Below are 13,953 nucleotides of genomic sequence, written 5' to 3'. Positions count from 1 at the left end.
AGCACACCTGGTATTCTTGAAAAAATGCTATTTTTGATGGATTTAAATTGGACTTCAACAGCAGACATATTTAACCTTGTTATAGTTGACCTTAAAATCACCTCCAAGTTGTCAGAAGTACTTTTGGGAAAACTTGGATCAGACAGTGTGTGCTGATGTGATTTACTCAGGGAGATTTGACATGAATGACTAAATTCTCAGAAGCAATGCAGTAATTTTAAATTGTGTGTCTCCCCACCCCCTGAAAATGATGAGATTCATTAATATAAGTGCCTGTGCTATGGCCATCGGCTTTTTGCAAGCGCTTGGCAGTCTAATAGGATGACCTCTCATTCAGAGCTGTTCAAGTTGCTCATCACCTCCTCCTTCTCAAGAGCTGCAATTGATTGGACAGTGATGGGTTAGAAGGATTTTCTCGGAAAGTGTGTCCCTAGGCTTCCGTACAACAATAGCAGAAGGAACAGGCCCCAAAGAGTGTTGTTCATTGTTTCTGAGAGTTATACTCCCAGCTTCACATAATAGAATAAAATGATTTTAGCATCTTTGTTGCTTATCGACCTGCTGCATCTGTTGCTGTCCTTTGGTTTCCTAACTTAGAATCCTCTTCTCTGCTTTTCCCACCAGAGGTCCTGTTTCCTTCTCTCACAGTCGTTATCTAGACTATTATTCATAATAAATCACCAAGGATATGCTAACATTAAAGGGGAATGCATTTTGCATTGATTCATTAAATAAATATTTGTTGAACCCATGTTAGGTATTGCTATAGGCATTGGAGAGACAGCAGTGTCGGGGGTGGGGTGGGATAAGCTCTCATGCAGCTCATATCCCAGGACTAGGGACACATAACAAATAATTAGAAGGTCACAGAGTGGTAAGTGTTCTAGAGAAAAATAATATAGGGGGTAGGGGGTAGAGGAGTGCTGGGAAGGGGTGCCATTTGATTTTGAGTGATCAAGAAAGATCTCACTTATAACTCTTGAGCAATAACCTGAAGGAAGTGATGGGAAAATTCTTATGAATATCTTGAGGAAAAATATTCCTGGCAAAAGGACCAGCAAGTAAAAAAGGCCTGGGAATGCCAGGGAGGCCAATGTAGCTGCAGGATAGCAAGGAAGGGGGAATGAGATTGGTAGTGAGGCCAGGTAGCTGGCTAGATCATGTAGGTCTTGTCGACCATTATAAGAGCTTGAGCTTTTACTGTGACTGATATCATGAAGGGCTTTTAGACAAAGAGTGACATAATCTGATTTTCATTTTAAAAGACTCACTCAGGCTGCTGAGATAAGATAGAGCAGATGAGGGTGAGGGAGGAAGCTACTGCAATAATCCAGGAAAAAGACAATGGTGGCTTAGATGGTAATAATGGAAGTGGGAAGATCAGGTGAATTTGGATATCTTACAATGATTCTCTTAGGGAAGCTTGATGTGAGTTATTGCAAATGTTTTAAATTTCTCCAGGTCTTCAAACTCTTTCATCCACCAAGGATGCTTCATCCATTCTAGATAACTCCCACTGTTCGATCTCAGGTCAAAAGCTACCTCATGCCATAAAGTAACTGAGTTGGTGATTGATAATCCAAAGCTAAATTCTGGTTCAATAGATATGTGATCACGGGGAAGTTACTTAACTTCCCTTAGCCTTAGTTTATTCATCTAAACAATGGAAATAAGAGTGGCACCCATCTCCTAGGCTTATGGTGAGGATTAAATGAGATAAAATTCATGGAAAGCATTTTTTGCAGTGACAGACATATAGGCATAATTCAATAAAGGCTAGTTATTATTATTATGGAAACCCTGGTGGCATAGTGGTTAAGTTCTACGGCTGCCAACCAAAGGGTTGGCAGTTCGAATCCTCCAGCCGCTCCTTGGAAACTCTATGGGGCAGTTCTACTCTGTCCTATAGGGTCGCTATGAGTCGGAATTGACTTGACAGCACTGGGTTTGGTTTTTGGATTATTATCATAAAGGTATTTTTAAATTATTGTTACTAGTGTTGTATATATATTCACATGCTTACTTTTAAGTCCACAGTGACGGCCTGGCAAATTCTATTCCACTTTTCTGAGTCCTGACACTTTCTTTCTCAGCTTCTGGAGGAGTCCACGTCAACCTCACTTACATCTCAGAAAATTTGCATACAGCATCTACGGCTTGTTTCCTCCTCTTCTTGCCTGCCTTCCCCCCACCTTTCTTGAACTTTCCAAGTGGTTCTCCCTGTCTCTCTTTCTCTCTTTCTTTCAGTACCTCCAGGTGTTTTTGTTACTGTTACTGTTTTGTTTTTGCTTTTCATCTTTTTAAATCAAAGTTTCCTTTGACTTCCTTGTTTCATTCTGGAACTCTTCTTGCTCTTAATTTCCTAGATTTTTAACCCATGCCAACAAAGCCTAACCCTGAGAAATACTCATTAAATCCTTGTATCTTTTTCCTATCTTACCAATGTCTCTTTCCCATCCTTTGCTCTTTTCAAATTCCCCTCTTCTCAGCCTTTGCCTTTTCTTTGTAACCAATAGCCCAGAGAAACCTCTAGAGCCTTGTCAGTTGACTCCATCTCCTACTTGTAAGCTACCAGTACAGTCCTGATTCCTTTCCTGTCTGGGCTTCTGGTATGGTTCCCTAGGCTTACTCTTTTCTCCTTAGCTGCCTTGTGAGTTTATTTTGATGGGTAGAGAATACAGCCTTCATTATGGATTATACCTTAACATGCAGAAAACAAAAACCCTTAAAACTAAACTAAAAAGCAACATCATGATAAACAGAAAATATTGAAGCTGCCAAGGATTTCATTTTACTTGGATCCACAATCTACACCCATGAAAGCAGCAGTCAGGAACTCAAACAACATATTACATTGGGCAAATCTGCTCCAATAGACCTCTTTAAGGTGTTAAAAAGCAAATATGTCACTTTAAGGATTAAGGAGCACCTGACCAAGCCATAGTATTTTTAATCACCTCATGTGCCTGGGAAAGCTGGACAATGAATAAGGAAGACCAACAAAGAATTGATACCTTTGAATTCTGATAAAGAATACTAAATATACTATGGACTGTCAGAAGAATGAACGAATCTGTCTCGGATGAAGTACAGCAAGAATGCTCCTTAGAAGTAAGGACGGTGAGACTTCTCGCATGTACTCTGAACACGTTATCTGGAAGGGCCAGTCCCTGAAGAAGGACATCATGAGAAAAAGAGGAAAACCCTCCATGAGGTGGATTGACACAGTTGACACAGTGGCTGCAACAATGGGCTCAATCATAACAATGATTGGGAGGATGAGGCGGTCAGAAATGACTCAACAGCACCTAACGACAACAGCCTGGGGACAGGGGCATCTCTGGTATTCCCATTGCCTAGTGGGTGTTGCCTTGTACTAGCTAGGAAGCCACTCAATTCTAGATATGTTCTGATATGCTCCAACTTCTTATAAGCTTTCTATCAGAAGTAAGTGTAAGTGCTGCCCAGTGGTACCTTGGCTGTTTTAGCATTTCTGCTCCTTGGGACCTGAATTGCTCTCAAGGACTTGCGTTTCCACAACGGCAAGTGAGACCCTTTTAATCATATGCTTATGAAGTGCACTGTGAGTCTCCCCCACACCTTGGGATTCATCCATAAGAATAACAGTGTACTATTGGCTTTTTCATTTCACATTTTCATGATTGCCTGATGACTGCACTTGTATTCTAGATACATTCGAAGAAGACTCAAGTGCACTAACGCACACTCATCTATTTTTTATTTAAAAAACGAAGATAAAAGAAAGTCCTCAGAGAAACACGATGGTGTTAAGAATCTTTACGGAGTGTAAAATTCTTTTATTTTCCAGAATACGACATTGATACCTGAAATTTCTTTTCTTCTTTTTTTTTTTAATGAAAACCTGCATTTTGTGCTTGATACCGAGAAGATTAGCACGGCCCCTGTGCAAAGAAGACACACAAATTCATAAAGCCTTGAATATTTTTAGGAGGGCACCAGCTGGCCTACACCAATAACATTTGTCATTTTTATTCATTCATGTAGGTAGACTGAATAGTTTTTGCTAAGAATTTTAAGTTTTGTTGTGTATCATTTATTTTGAAAATCTGTATTTACTAAAAGGTTTACTACATGAATTAAAAAAAAATGACATTTTTTACTTTTGCTTCCATTTCTTTCTAAACAAACAAAAGCATTTAAATAGCATATCATTGTTTATAAAGTCTATTCACACATATTCTTTTGTCCAAATGGTATCTACAACATAGTCACCTTCGTTATGTGTCTTGCTAAGCAGTATAAGGGAGACAAAAATAAATCATTTTCTGCCTTCAAGGAGTTTCCTATCTGGTGGGATAGAGACAGCTGTAAAATAATGAACTCACAATCTGTGCAGTTGGAATTATCCTTACTATGTAGTCCGACTAGGAGTCTTTAATAAGTAATGAAGCTAGACCATCTTGGGAAGGGCTACAACTTCAGGCGCGTCTCTCTCTCTTTGGTGGCTGAGGAAACAGCTTAATCCTGGGCTTCTCCGCTTGTCTTCTTGGTAATGCCAACAGTCCCCACCCATTCCTACAACTTGGGCCAACTGTGCTGGGGCCGGATTTGTGAACTGATCGCATATGTTACCAAGGAAGTTATTGGGATGTCAAATGGCCTTGACGTCTTTCTGGCATCATATTCTTGAGCAGATTGTGATCCAGTGACCTACAGGCACATCATTCAAAATGCCAGTTCTACTACTGGTCCATCTTCCACCTTCCATTTCCAGACAGGGGCCCCATCTGGCAGGGGAGAAGTATAAGTAGATCCAGGATTCTATTTCTTCAACTCGTTTCTATAGCTACTGTTCTTAGATTGTCAGCCAGTCTCAAAATCTGGCAAGGTAAAACTTGACTCATATATTCTTTACCTCTTTGGCCTTCCACATTAGTTCTTCCCTCATCACACATGAGATCTTGCAAACGCATTGAGCTTTATAAAATGAAAGGTGGGGACTTCCATCTCCTAAAACACGTGGATGTATGGTTTTTTATATTTTAAAACAAAATAAATAAACACTTAGACCTGAAAAGATTTGTTCAAGATAGTTTCTCAGTTTTCTGCCCCACCCCTTTAGACATCAGATACTTTCCAACTCTTTTTACTTTCTTTGACACAATTCCCTGTCTATGTTCTTGTATTGCCTCTAGGTTTTCCCATGTCATTTTGATGTAGACAAAATTCAATATTCAAGATGAATATCATGTTTATTTTTATTATGTGAAAACATAATTCTCTTCAAAATTCAACAAGCATTTTTGAGCTCCTCAAAGCCTGCCTCACACACATTTAGTGTGAAAGTCTAATTTGTTTAATTCAGTGATATTTAATCTTCCATAAATTCATTCTACAAATTCTTATTGTACATCAAGTAAGGCTTGATGCTAAGCACTATGGAGTTAGAGAGATAATTAAACAGATCTTGCTGACAAGAAACATTCATTACAAAAGTGAGTATAATTTAAAGTTGAATATGGTAAATGCCAAAAGGGATATTTAAAAAGCTTATGGAAAAGAGTGGGGCTAATTAGTACTTCCTTTCTTTTTTAAAGTTAAAAAAAAAAATTCGATTCTCATACTATTATCACTACTTGCCTCTAAAACTCATTTTTATAAACTCCTTTTTAACATGAAGACTGCACCTATGTCTGAGCAGGAAATGAGCTTAGAACCATTGTAACACAAATTTAGGCTTCACTGAAGAAATGGTAATTATTGCTATGACATTTTATTAATTTATTTGATAAAAATTGTTTTTCTCCTTTGTGCTTTTGGACATCTTGGACATGGTCCCTGTCTTTACAATCAGAAAAAAACAAACAAAAAACACTGCCTTTTTCCTAAAAACAAACAACTATGGTGGAGCGGGCCTTGCACAAATTACTTAATGTCGCTTCTCCTTTTCTTATTTGAGTAGGGGCAATAATACCTTCCTCCCAGAATGCTTCTGCTTTTCTCATGGGATCATGCAGTTACTGTGACTAGCATGGATTTAAGACACTCAATATACGACAGCCACATTACTGAGCTGTGCCAACCTGTGGGTTCGTGATGCCTTGTAATTTTTGTAAGTGTTTTGAAAACCTTCACAAACAGATATAGAACAAAACACAACCAGAGGCATCTCCAATTACCCTGAGGGAAAAGAAAACATTCTAGACTCTTAAGACTTTCACTGTGGGAAATTGAGAATTTAAAGAATTCATGTGTATGCAAACTGTGGTCAGATTTTTAGCACTCTGGGTAATTCTGATAGTATTCATCTGATTTTATAGACAATTGTTTTCTTTCTCTTTCTCCTCTACTCAAATAGAATCAGGGTGCTTGACTGTTTGATAGTAAAATCTGGCTCCCTCTGAAACACTTAGTCTAATCTGTTCTGAAAACTCCTACTTACCTTTCACGTGTTTGTGGCCTTCTGTCTGATCCTTCCCCTGTCCTCCTCAGTTAAATTCAAGCACTCATTTCTCTGAGCTCATATCAAGCTTTGGCCATAGCTCTACTATGGCACAATCATCATCTACGGTAATAATCTGTTTCTATATCTTCTAATTATCTACTTCATATTTATATCCTCAGTACCTAGGACAATAACTGATTCATGGAAACTTCTCCAATAGACATTGAAGGAAGAGAGGGAAAGAAGGAGAGAGAAAAGGACTAAGTAACAAAGGAAAGGAGGAATAAAGAGAAAAACAAAAAAATAATCTTTTACTCAAATCATGTCATTTTTCTTTTCATATTTTTTAAGACAATATAAAAGTAAATATGACCACTATAAAATAGTCAGCAGAATACCATGGAGTTGGAATTTAGAAACTGGGATTATGTTTTAACCTTTCCACTTAAAAATATATACTGGGCCTCATTCAATTGGCCCGACATATAAATTTATTAATTAATTTTTACAAACCATCAAAACATTCTGTAGTGTGGGTGTAGCATAAATTAAATTTCCACTTGGCTATCAATGAGTATTTAAGTGGCTTCCAACAATTTCCTTTTTCGAATTATTACTGTAATAAATATCATTGCATATATAATCAGCATTTATGCAGAACCAATTTGTGAAAGAAGAATAGATGGACACAAGCCAATGCACTTTAAAATTTTGATAGATGCAGCCGAAATGTCTTCCACAAAGGTGGCGCTAATTTTTATCTTTACCCACTGTTTCCCCACTATTGGTAACACTCGTCATTTTCAACCTCAACTTCACTTCTGGGTCAATTTTTTAGATTAAAAATAACATTTAATTTTTATTTTAATTTGCATTTACTAGATTAACAGTGAGGTGGAATATCATTTTATACATATTCATCAGTTCTGGGACTATCTTTCTGCCTATCATTTGTTCATAGTTGAATCATGCTATATTAAGGATTTTAACTCTGTGTCTATTATATATGCAGCAAATAATTTTCCCCAGTCATTTACTAGGTTTTTGGATAAAATTCTTATAAAGATTCACTGTTGAATGTAATCTAATTTCTTGACAGTTGCTGATCCATGTGTCATTTGCACAGCACTTCTGTGTCAACAAGAATTAGCCAGAGCCCTCCAATCCCCAAAGGTGCTGTATAACAAGGATTTCACACCACTTCAGTCCCGAAGGGAATCAAATCCTATATGTAAAACAATGAGTTCCTCATAATGCTGAATATTTAATGAAATTGTGCACTAGGTTGAACTGGTATGAGATGCACGTGCTGCTTTCTTCCTGGTGAATGCCCGAGTGTTCTGAAAAGCATGAGAGTGATTCTGACATGCCCTTCATGGTTTAACAACTTCTTTCAAGAGAGAAGCTGCACACCTGCAAATTGTGCTTGCGTCTGATCTGGCATGATTAGAACCCCCATTAGCTTATAGTAGGCAGATTCTCTTTTTTTAAAAAAAATAATTTTTATTGTGCTTTAAGTGAAAGTTTGCAAATCAAGTCAGTCTCTCACACAAAAACCCATATACACCTTGCTACGCACTCCCAATTACTCTCCCTCTAATGAGACAGTCTGCTCTCTCCCTACACTCTCTCTTTTCGTGTCCATTTCACCAGCTTCTAACCCCCTCCACCCTCCCATCTCCCCTCCACACAGGAGATGCCAACATAGCCTCAAGTGTCCACCTGATCCAAGAAGCTCACTCCTCACCAGCATCCCTCTCCAACACATTGTCCAGTCCAATCCATGTCTGAAGAGTTGGCTTTGGGAATGGTTCCTGTCCTGGGTCAACAGAAGGTCTGGGGGCCATGACCACTGGGGTCCTTCTAGTCTCAGTCAGACCATTAAGTCTGGTCTCATTAGAATTTGAGGTCTGCATCCCACTGCTCTTCTGCTCCCTCAGGGGTTCTCTGTTATGTTCCCTGTCAGGGCAGTCATCGGTTATAGCCGGGCACCATCTAGTCTTCTGGTCTCAGGATGATGTAGTTGCTGGTTCATGTGGCCCTTTCTGTCTCGTGGGCTCGTAATCGAGTAGGCAGATTCTCTTAAGGGTAATGCACAGGAATGAAGTTTTCCATATTAATTTTTGTTCCAGGCTATGAGGCCATGGGATATGTATTGTATTTGTAGATGCATTTTCCTTCTGTTCTTGTTGGATTTGAGTGTCAGATGTAAAATTTAGCCAACTTACATCATCTTTAAAGGAATCCATTAACTCATTAGCAACCTACTACCTCCAACTGCTTCTATCCCTCTGCACTACCAAGCAGATTTTTACTATATTAAATAGAATAAAGATATTTTTATAACTCCTTTTCCTAAAGAATTTCCTAGGGCTTCTCACAACCAGAGGAAAAAAAGGAAACACTGGTGTTGAAACCATCCAAATTCTTTGTAATCCTCAGGAACATCATTGATTTATGATACACAAGTATACTGATTCTTGTATTGATATTGTTCATCACACCAAGCTCAAGCCCATTTGTCTGAATTTGAAGACTAGAGTTGAGCATTACCATATCAATCCCTACCTCTTTCCTCTTCATTTTTAAATTTTTTATGGGGATATAATTCACATCTAATAAAATTCACTATGTTAAAGTATGCAACTTTTATAGTTTTCACAATGTATATAGTCATGTATTTATTGTGTTGTTGCTGTTATGTGCCTTCAAGTCAGTTCCGACTCATAGCAACCCTATAGAACAGAGTAGAACTGCCTCATAGGGTTTCCAAGGAGTGTCTAGTGGATGGAACAACCAGCCTTTGAGTTAGAAGCCAAGCTCTTAACCATTGTGCCACCTGGGCTCATGTATATAGCCATATCAAAATTGGAATAAAGAATATTTTATCACCCCCAAAATATTCCCTTATGGTCCTGCCCAGTCAAAAGGACCCCTGGGATCCCAAGCAAACACAATGTTTCCTTTCCCCATAATTTTGACTTTACTAAAATTCAATAAATATTTAATCACACAGTAAGAAATAGTGTTTTGTATCAGAATTGACTCGACGGCACTGGGCATCTTTTACTTAGCATAATGTTTTGAAATTCATGCAGGTTGTTGCATGTGTATATAGTTTGTTCATTTTTATTGATGAAAAAATCAGTTGCTGTTGATTCTATTCTGTTTCATGGCAACTCCATGTGTGTCAGGGTAGAATGGTGTTTCTTAGAGTTTCAATGGCTGAGTTTTCGGAAGTAGATCACAACACCTTTCTTCATGGTATCTCTGGGTGGACTTGAACCTCCAAACTTTCAGTTAGCAGCCAAGCATGTTAAACGTTCACACCACCAAGGGAACTCCTTTTATTGGCAAGTAATATTCAATTTTGTGGATGTATCACAATTTTTTTAAATCCATTCCCCAGTAGATGAATATGTGGGTTGTTTCCAATTTTAAGAGACAAGTGGCTATGAACATTTTATAAGTCTTTGTGTAGTCATATGTTTATATTTCTCTTACGTATATACCTAAGAGTAAATCTGCTAAGTCGTAAGCTAAGAGAAAGTTTAAATATTTAAAAACTGTTATACTCTTTTCCAAAGTGATTGTATAATTTGTATTCCCATCATCGATGTATGAGAATTTTAGTTTCTCACTTCTCTAGCACTTGTTATTGTTAGCTTTTTAAAATTTTAGCTGATTTAGTGGCTGTGTAATGGCTATAAAACTCTTTATAGTTTTAATCTGCATTTCCCTGATAACTAATAACATCAAGCTTCTTTTCAAGTGTTTATTTACCATTCATATGTCTTCTTTGGTGAAGTGTCTATTCAAATATTTGCTTATTTCTTCTTAATTGAGTTGTTTGGTTTTTTATTATTGAGTTGCTAGAATTTTTATATATTCTGGATACAATTCTATAAAAGATACATGTTTTAAAAATATTTTCTTTCAATCTGTGACTTGTCTTTTTATTTTCTGAAAAGTCTTTTTTGAAGAGTGATCCATGAACATGGTATATATGCTCATTTATTGAGGTCTTTAATTTCTCTCAACTATGTTTTGTGTGTTTTCTGTGTATATTTTTTGTTACGTTCAATTCTTGTTGCTATTTTTAATGCTATTTTAAGGGTATTGTTTTTTTAATTTAATTTTTTAAATTTCATTGCTAGTGTGTAGAAATATATTTGATACTTCTATATTGACTTTGTATCTATGACTTTGTTAAAATGAATTATTAGTTCTTGTAATTTTGTAGATTCCTTAAGATATTCTACATAGACAATTATGTCATCTGCAAATAAAACAGTCTTTATTTTCTTTCTAACCTTTATGCCTCTTTTTTCTTTCTTTTTTTATAACTTTGTTTTAATATGGCTTTTTCTAAGTACTTTAAGATGATGCTCTATCATTATACTACCTGCACATTTTCTGATGAAAATATGGCTTTATTTTTCTCATTGTTATCTTTATTCCTCCGTACATATTTTGCTCTACTAAATTTAAAAGTTTTCTGCTTATGTTGGGTCTCAGAAATTTGATAATATCATGTCTTGATATATATATAATGTTTATTCTACTTGAGGACCATTGAGCTGCTTAGATCTCTGAGTTTATAATTTTTATAAAATTCAGGAATTTTTCTTCAGATACTTTTTTTGTGTCACTCTTCTTCCTTCCTTCTAGAACTCTAATTACACATATGTTCAATTCACTAATATTTTTCAAGAGGTCATTGATTCTCTATTTTTTAAAAAATTTTTTTTTGCTTCATTTTTGATAGTTTCTATTGTCATATCTTCAAATTCATAAATCTCTTATACAGTTTCTAATTTTCTGTTAATTTCATCTAGTATAATATTCACTTCATACATTGCATTTTTTATTTTTTAGAAGTTTAATTTGGGCGAGTCTTTTTTCCTAACCTCTGTTTATCTCCTCATCATGTTTATATTTTTCTTTACTTCCTTGAACATATGGAGAGTATTTATAATAGATGTCTTAATGTCCCTGTCTCCTAATTCTATCATCTCTGTCAATTTTATGTCCTTTTTTTTTCAATTTGTTGATTTTTCTTCTGAATATGGGTCATATATTTTTGCCTCTTTTCATGCCTCATATTTTTTACAGACTTCTAGATATTGTGAATTTTATATTATTTGTTGCTGGATTTTGTTGTATTCCTTTAAATAGTTTTGGTATTCAGTTAAATTATTTATTTTATTGTGCTGTAAGTGAAAATTTACAATTCAAGTCAGTTTCTCATACAAAAACTATGCACACATTGTTATGTGACCCTAGTTATTCTCCCTACAATGTAACAGCACACTTATTCTCTCCACTCTGTATTTTCTGTGTCCATTCAACCAACTCCTGTCCCCCTCTGCCTTCTTATTGCACCTCCAGGTGGGAGCTGCCCACATAGTCTCGTGTGTCTTTATGAGCTAAGACACACATTCCTCACCAGTATCATTTTATGTCTTATAGTCCAGTCTAATCTTTGTCTGAAGAATTGGTTTTGGGAATTGTTTTAGTTTTGGGCTAACAGAGTATGGGGACCATGACCCCTGGGGTCCCTCCAATCTCAGTCAGACCATTAAGTCTGGTCTTTCCAGTTAAATTATTTTGAATCAGTTATGAAATTTTAAGGCTCACTTTTAAGCTTTTTAAAGCAGAAAAAGAACTAGTGTCAATTTATTTTATTACCAAGATGATATTCTTTTGAGCAGTCTACCCAATGGCCTATATATTCCAGGTCCATCGATTCTGGCTGGAGGGAACTCTAACTCTTCCCAGTCCTTTGAGAACTCTGAAAATTTTATGTCTTACTGCTTTCCTGAAAAGGAGCCCTAGTGGTTCAGTGGTTAAGTACTTGGCTGCTAAATGAAACTTAGGTAATTCAAACCCACCAGCCACTCTGTGGGAGAAAGATACAGCAGTTGGCTTCCCTAAAAATTACAGCCTTGGAAACCCTATAGAACAATTCTACTCTCTCTGGTAGAGTCAAAAGAGTCAGAATCCATTCCATGGTAACAGATATCAGTTTCCTGTAATTTTCTTTCCTGCCTTCTTCTCACAGATGTGCAAATTACTACTCAACCCAAATCCAAATGGAACTCCTATGCAGATCTCTGGACCTGTCTCTCTGTGCAGTGTCTTCTTCTCTGGTATTCTACCATGCAACTTCTAACTGCTTTGGGTTCCTGGATCTCCAATCTGTGTCTCCTTGAATCAGCTAGGCTTCTGAGTTCCCTTCAGGTTCCAACAACCTCCTTTGTGGTCTGGAAATTGCCTCCAGCCAGTAAGCTGGGCAGTGGTAGGGACAGCCTTGTTTGCATGCCTTCAAGGATCACAGTCCCACATTGCCTGTTATCCAACGTCTTTAAATTAGTGTTACTTATATTTCATCTGTATTTCCAGCTGTTTAAGGTGGAAGAGTCAATCTGAGTCTTGATACGCCATCATGGTCAACCTCAAATGTCTATATCCACACTGTTAGACACATGGTCTCTACCCATACTAGGAATTATATAATTTCCATGTCTATGCATTTTTTTAATGCATTATTATATCATTCTCCCTACTTATGTCTCTTCCTTTTCTCTGTGAAAATAATGTCTCTTCTAAAATCTTTAAATATCCTCATGCATTTAGCACATAGTAACTGAGTACTTATTATATCTTACATCAGGACATTAAAGATACATTGATGACTAAGAAATAATTCTCTTCCTCAACATATGCTGGGTAAAAAAATTATATTAATTACAGACTTATTGGCTGGAAATAGGAATAAAATAATTTTCAAAATATTCTATGTGTAGTTTTGGATAGTTCTTACACAATTTTATTGTCAAAATTCATGAACTGAACACTTACAATCTGTGCATTTTATTGAATATAAATCATACCTTAATAAAAATATACATCTTGATGTGACAAATGATATTACATAACTTTCCATGAAGGGGTCACGGAGGGTAAAAGGAAGAGGTGAAGGATGACTAGGAAATTCCTGGGCAGAAGAGAGGAAAGAAATTCCAAGCTGAGGTAATAGCATGTGCCGATATGCACACAATCAAAGATCATGGTGTGTTTAAGGAACTTTATATAGTTTGCTATACATGAGGAGTGTGGTTGATTGTTGTGGTAGCAACAAGAGAAACAGGCAGAGGTAGAACAAGACACATTTTTTATATTAAACCAATATATTTGGCTTTATCTTATAGGCTTTAGGGAAGCACTAAATGATTTCTAGCAGGCTGTAGGTTAACAAAGCCAAATGTGTATTGTAGAGATTTTTGGTGCTTTGTGGAGGAAAATGAAAGGGGTTTTTTCACTTGGTAGCACCCAAATAACTCTTTAGCCCCTGTTCAGCCAGGTATACTAAAGCTGATGTAAAAGGTGTCACATTATTCAGGGTTACAATATTGAAGAGACCACTGCACATCATCCACTCCAGCTTCGCTTAACTCTTAATTCCTTTCAATGCCAATATTTGGCCATTCATCCTTTTCTGGCTTGGCTGCAAGAGATCTCTC

General features: G+C 36.7%; 1 non-coding gene across 1 annotated transcript; it reads left to right on the top strand.

The window, feature by feature from the left end:
• The first annotated feature begins 3,864 nt into the window (after window positions 1-3,864).
• On the top strand, window positions 3,865-3,968 carry LOC126087610 (U6 spliceosomal RNA). The gene has a single exon (XR_007519791.1). It is a non-coding gene; the product is annotated as a U6 spliceosomal RNA (small nuclear RNA).
• The last annotated feature ends 9,985 nt before the right edge of the window (window positions 3,969-13,953 follow it).

The sequence above is a fragment of the Elephas maximus genome, chromosome 12 (assembly GCF_024166365.1).
Source record: "Elephas maximus indicus isolate mEleMax1 chromosome 12, mEleMax1 primary haplotype, whole genome shotgun sequence".
NCBI classification, from domain to species: Eukaryota; Metazoa; Chordata; class Mammalia; order Proboscidea; family Elephantidae; genus Elephas; species Elephas maximus.
Note: the sequence above shows the minus strand (reverse complement) of the source record. Positions and strands in the feature narration are given on the sequence as shown.